This window comes from Eleutherodactylus coqui, chromosome 2 (assembly GCF_035609145.1).
Source record: "Eleutherodactylus coqui strain aEleCoq1 chromosome 2, aEleCoq1.hap1, whole genome shotgun sequence".
NCBI classification, from domain to species: domain Eukaryota; kingdom Metazoa; phylum Chordata; class Amphibia; order Anura; family Eleutherodactylidae; genus Eleutherodactylus; species Eleutherodactylus coqui.
The window spans coordinates 83,976,004-83,982,681 of NC_089838.1; positions in this window are offsets into that span (position 1 = coordinate 83,976,004).

The window sequence follows — 6,678 nt, forward strand, 5'->3', positions numbered from 1 at the left end:
TGCGGAATTGCGCACCGTAAAATCACCCGTCCTCACCCGCGGCATGCTCTGTAGTCAATGGAAGCCCGTCTGTCACGCTATCTTCCGCTGTAGCACAGCGGAAGATAGCGTGAAACCGCTTCCCCGCCTACCGCCTCCGCGTCATATGCTGTGGGCGTGTCATGTGACGTGGCCGGCGTGTCACATGACGCTGCGGTGTGTCACGCTGAAGCGTTTTGCGGGACGTAGGACGCCGGATCCGCAGGTAAGTATTGGGGTCTTTGGGGGGGCGCTGTGACGGGCTCCGGAATTCCGCGGCGGAGCCCGTCACGGCCGCGTGCAGCCGGCCTAAGGCCACTCTCACACACAGTGTCGGTAAGGCACTGCATTTGTGCGCTGTGCGTTGTGTGGGACGCTGCACATGACGTGTCCTGCTGGCATGGAAATAGGAAATGCAGTGATTTTTCAAACTCGGACTATTGGTCAAAGTGAAAAATCACTCGTGAAAGGAATTGTGGTAGCAGGGATTTGAATAAGAAAGAGTTAATGCTAGTAAGATGGTGGGTGTTGTTAGAAGGAGGGCAGAAGAATGCCCATTTTAGGGCAGGAGATGAGAGAGCAGTTGTAGGGTTAAAAAGCACACTGCGCCAATGTGTAATACTGTAGTAAAATGTAACCAATCAGTTTGCTTTTAGATAGCGAGAGAATCTCTTTGTGTGAATTGTATAGGATAGGTTTCCTTGGGAAAGGATGCCACTGAACACACATGTATCCATACATATTAACCCATTTTCTTTTTTCCATTTTCATTTTTTCCTCACCCCTTTTAGGCTGGATTCACACAAACGTATATCGGCTGGGTTTTCATGCCGAGCCGATCTACGTCATCTCTCTCTGCAGGGGGGGAGGCTGGAAGAGCCAGGAGCAGGAACTGAGCTCCCGCCCCCTCTCTGCCTCCTCTCCGCCCCTCTGCACTATTTGCAATGGAGAGAGGCGGGACGGGAGCGGGGCTAATTCGCGGGAACTTAGCCCCACCTCCATCCCGCCTCCTTTTATTGCAAATAGTGCAGAGGGGCGGAGAGGGGGTGGAGAGGAGGCGGAGAGGGCACGGGAGCTCCGTTCCTTCTCCTGGCTCTTCCATCCTCCCCCCCCCCCCTGCAGATGAGGACGACGTATATCGGCTCGGCATGAAAACCGAGCCGATATACGTTCGTGTGAATGCACTCTTAAATCGTAACTCCTTTATTTATCCATCAATGTCGCTGTATGAGGGCGGCTTTAGATGACCGTATATCGGCTGCGTTTTCACGCCCGGCCGATATACGGTGTCCTTCTCTGCAGGGGAGGAGGCTGGAAGAGCTGGGAGCAGTGCACTGAGCTCCCGCCCCTCACCACTATTTGCAATGGGAGGGGATAAGACAGGGGCGGAGCTAAGTTCTGGAACTTAGCTCCACCCAGTCCCTCCCATTGCAAATAGAGGAGAGGGGGCGGGAGCTCAGTGTACTGCTTCCGACTCTTCCAGCCTCCTCCCCCTGCAGAGAGGGGCACCTTATATCAGCTAGGCGACTAATTAAGTCCCAAAGGCTTGTTTTTTGCGGGACGAGTTGTATTTTTAAACGATGCTATTTAATGTACCAGATAATGTACTGAAAAACGTAAAAAAAATTCTAAGTGGAGTAAAATGAAAAAAATGAGATTCCACCATCTTTTGGTGCATCTTCTTTCTACTGCGCACAAACTGCAACCAAAATGACCTGATAACTTTATTCTATGGGTCAGTATGATTACTACAACACCAAACTTGTATAGCTTTTTTTTTTTGCTGTACTACTTTTATTTTTTTTCAAAGATATTTAATTTTTTTAATTATTTTCTGCCGCCATCTTCTGTGCGCAATAACTTTTTCATTTTTCCATCGACATAGTTGTGTGAGGGCCTATTATGTGCAGGACATCCTGTAGTTTCCGTTGGCACCATTTTAGCATACATACTATTTTTTGATCGCTTTTTATTGCATTTTTTCTTGGAGACAGGGTGACCAAAAAGTTTATCTCTTTATGCGTTCATTTTTTTTTTCAGACAACCACATGGGGTAAATAATGTGTTACTTTGATACATTGGACTTTTATGGACGCAGTGATACCAAATATGTATTTTTATTTTATTATTTAGAATTTTTTATTGTTAATATGGGAAAAGGTTTTTTTTGAGTTTTTATAACTTTTTTTTGACAATTACTAAAACTTTATTGTTATTTTTACTTTTAATTTAGTCCCCAGAGAGGACCACAACATGCAATTCTTTGATCGCTCCTGCTGTATGATGTAATGCCATAGCATTACATCACACTGCGATCGGGCAGGCAGTCTATGAAGCCACCCCACGGAAGTTGGACCCCCGCTGATGTGATATTGATGACCTATCCTAAGTCCCAGAAAACCGCTTTAACCTGTATCGGTAGCAACTAATACCTCCATATCCTCGAGAAGTCAGAGATGTTGCATACAGGTGGATATCCAGTGTCTGGATGTGATGGTCCAGTTAGCCACTTGCATAAAGAAGCATAGGAGACCTTTTTTAAGAAAAGAAATTGAATCGGGATAAATAGGAAGGTCTACCATGGTCAGGTCTGTACCATCAGTTATAGCTGGTAGGGAAGGCGCTGCTTCTCTCCTTCTACCATGTTTCCTCCTCCTACTCCCTCACCCCCTCCCTCCCCCCCCAAAAAAGAAAAACATTTATAATACGGGAATATGGAGCTACAGCTCTCGTATTTCCATGAGGAGCACACTGTGCCCTCAAGGGGTACTAGTGTAATATGTCTCCACCAGAATAATGGGTGGAGACATGGATTGGCAGTCCTGAGTGTAAGGAAACGCCTGCAGTTTCTGATTGGCTGCAGCAGACGTACCCTCCTGAGTTCGCCTCCTGCCAGCTGCAAGCTACTGGAAATGGCTCTGCAGTCCAGTAGCAGCCACTACTGGTCCTTGCATCCAGCTGATGCCTTCCAAGCAGCTCCGGTAGTCCAGTACCAGCCGCTACTGCGGCTGGCAGGTGAGCTCGTGGAAGTGGCACCGCCACTGCCCTCCAGCTCCTCTAAACGGCTTTGGCCCTTGCCGCCGAGGTGCTGTGGCAGGTTTTGCTTCTGGCAGGCCAGCTCCTGCAAGCAGCTTCAGCTGGCCCTTCGGGGAGGGGAGGGAGCTCTGAGCCAGCAGCAGCTCCTGGAGGAGCTATTGTTGACATCTCCTCTAGCCACCGGACCCCCACGGCAACAAATAGAGACAGACACCGCAGAGAAGCTCCGCATCCTCTGTGCCTTCAGTGCTACCAGACGAGGACAACAGCCAATCTGGAGCTTTGGGGCGTTAACAGGGCATTACCTGTCACTCTTTAGGTCTCCACTAGAGATAAGCAAGCACGCTCGGTATGGTCAGTTACTCGAGTGAGCCTCGCTCATCTCGAATAACTGCCTTCTCCTCCGAGCGTGCTCACTCCTGCAGCCCCCCGAGCACGCTCGTCGGAGAAGGCAGTTACTCGAGATGAGCGAGGCTCACTCGAGTAACTGACCTTACCGAGCATGCTCGCTCATCTCTAGTGGAGACCCATGCTTCCGATGTCTAAATATTACACTAGTACCCCCTAAAGGTGCTATTATTGCTGTTTTTTTTTTTATTCTTATCCGTTCTTCTGCTGCCCACTTGAATAATGCTGGCCAGTTGGAGCATCATTTAGCACCTTAGACTACCAATGCATAGTAACGCACAGTGTGCATGAGGTAGTCAGGGAAGCAGATTGGCCATCTTTGTTTGTCCAGGCCCAGAGGGTTGCTTTAAGCAGTGGGATCCTCTTTAGTTTTGTTCAGTGTTCCATACATGTAACAGCTTGAAACGATCACTCCAGATGTCTGCGAATTGTTAAAGCCAGTATACCAAGGTCTTTGGAGATAGTCTTGTGCACTTTAGAATTCCTGGTCTGTTCAGAGAGATTTGGTTTTTAGCATTCTGAAGAAGGGACAGGGAATAAAACTGTCACTTTTGACCCCTCAATGACGGGGGCTTTTTTTTCCCCATTTTTGTTTTTTCCTCGCCCCTTTAAAAAAAATCATAACTCCTTTATTTATCCATCGACGTCGCTGTATGAAGGCTTGTTTTTTGCAGGACGAGTTGCAGTTTTTAATGGTGCTTTTAAAGTACCACATAATGTACTAAAAAACTTTAAAAACTTTATAATTGGAGTAAAATGAAAAAAAAAAAAACAACTTTCCGGCATCTATCAGTGCGTTTTGTTTCTACGACGCACAAACTGCAACCAAAAAAGCGACATGATAACTTTATTCTGTGGGTCGGTACAATTACTACGATACCAAACTTGTATAGTTTTTTTTTTACTATACTACTCTTTTTTTTTTTTTTTTCAAAGACATTTAATTTTTTTCAATTATTTTCTGTGGCCATCTTGTGCACGCAATAACTTTTTTATTTTTCCGTCGACGTAGTTGAGCGGGGGTTTATTTTTTGCGGGATGTCCTGTAGTTTCTGATAGTACCAATTCGGAATACATACGACTTTTTGATCGCTTTTTATTGAGTTTTCTCTTGGGGGGGTAACTGAAAAAGTTCATTTCTGGCGTTCTTTTTTTTTTTTTTCAGACGATGTTCACCGTGCGGGAAAAATAATGTGCTACTTTGATAGATCGGACTTTTACGGATGCGGCGATAACAGAAATGTATTTTTATTTTATGATTTTGATTTTTTTATAATAGATATGGCGAAAGGGAGGGGGATTTAAACTTTTATAACTTTTTTTTTACAATTAATAAAACTTTACTTTTATAATAAAATTTTTACTTTACTTTAAAGTCCCCCTTGGGGACTACAACCAGCGATGCTTTAATCGCTACCGCAGTATGACACAATGTTACAGCATTACGTCATACTGCCATTTGACAGGCAGTCTATCAAGCCACCCCATGGGGATGGCTTGATAGGCAGTCTGCTAAGGCAGCCCTGGGGCCTTTCAAAAGGCCCCCGGCTACCATGACACCTGCACGGCTCCCATGATCTCACCGCCGGGGGGGGGCGTGCGGGACCCCCGAACATCGGATTTAAATGCCCCTGTCAGATTACTACAATACCAAACTTATATCGTTTTTTTTTTTACTTTAACTTTTTTCAAAGACATTTAATTTTTTAAAATTATTTTCTGCTGCCATCTTCTGCACGCAATAACGTTATTATTTTTCCATCCACATAGTTGTGCGAGGGCTTATTTTGTGTGGGACTGTAGGTACTGTTGGAACCATTTTGGAATACATGTGACTTTTTGATTGCTTTTTATAGCATTTTTTCTTGGAGGCAGGGGGACCAAAAAAAGTGCATCTCTGGTGTTCTTTTTTTTTTCTTTTTCGGACGATGTTCACTATGCTGGGTGTACAATGCGTTACTTTGATAGATTGGTCTTCTATGGACGCAGCAATACTAAATATGTATTTTTATTTTATTATTTGGATTCTTTTATTGTAAATATGGCAAAAGGATTTTATTTTTCTTTAACTTTTATAACTTTTTTTTTACAATTAGTAAAACTTTATTGTTCTTATTTTTACTTTTTTTTTAGTCCCAATATGGGACCACAACATGCAATGCTTTGGTCGCTCTTGCACTATGATATAATGCAATTGCATTACATCATTCTGCGATTGGGCAGGCAGTCTATCAAGCCATCCCACGGGGATGGCTTCATAGGCAGTCTGCTAAGACAGCCCTGGGGCCTTTCAGAAGGCCCCCTTCTGCCATGACATCCATACGGCTCCCTGCAATCTCATTGCGGGGGGATCGTACAGGATCCCCGAAAAGCGTTCGGGAGATTTATGTTTAATCTGTTTTTATTAGGTAAATTTTAGCAAAAATACAGTACAAATTCTCCATCAAGGGTCACGCAGGACCTAATAATACGTATATAACACAGAAATACAACAATTTGAACAGGCGATATGCTGAAATATACTTTTGACTCTTATTGTTCCCAACTCCTTAAATTGTTGAATTATTATGTTACCAATACTGGAAACTTTGAAAACCTGTTAACATGAAAAATGTTGCAGTATACCTGTTTCATCATAAGATTGATCCACTGCAAAAGGTCCCAGTGGTCCTCATATGCAGAAAAAGAAAGTTATCTATATATATAAAATTGAATGTATGTCTGTCTGTCTGTGTGTCTGTTTGTCCTTTATGCGCTACTACACCATTAATCCGATCGCCATGAAACTTTGGGAAGTTGTTGAGTACACTCCTGGGAAGATTATAGGCATAGTACAACTATCCTACGATAAATGGCACGCGCGCGTCGTCGAAAGTTACGACCCCCCCCACGTAGATCGAATAAGTAAGCCACCTGCTATTGTGATGTCATCACTGATGTCATCAACATCGGACGCCCTTGAACATGCCCCAACATGTTCTATAAAGCTGCATTGTGATGTCATTAAGGCTCTATTATGACACGTACAGCTTGGAACCACTAGAGCACGCCAGCCAATTACCATTGGAGTTGGAAGTGGGTAAACAAGTACTAGGATATCTTCCTAAGAAGCCACAGCAGCCGGATAAATTGTATGTTCCACGCAACGGCTATTTTATTCAGCCCGCAAGGGGGAAGCAGCGGCCTACAAAATCTCATTCAGGTAGGTAGGTTCAG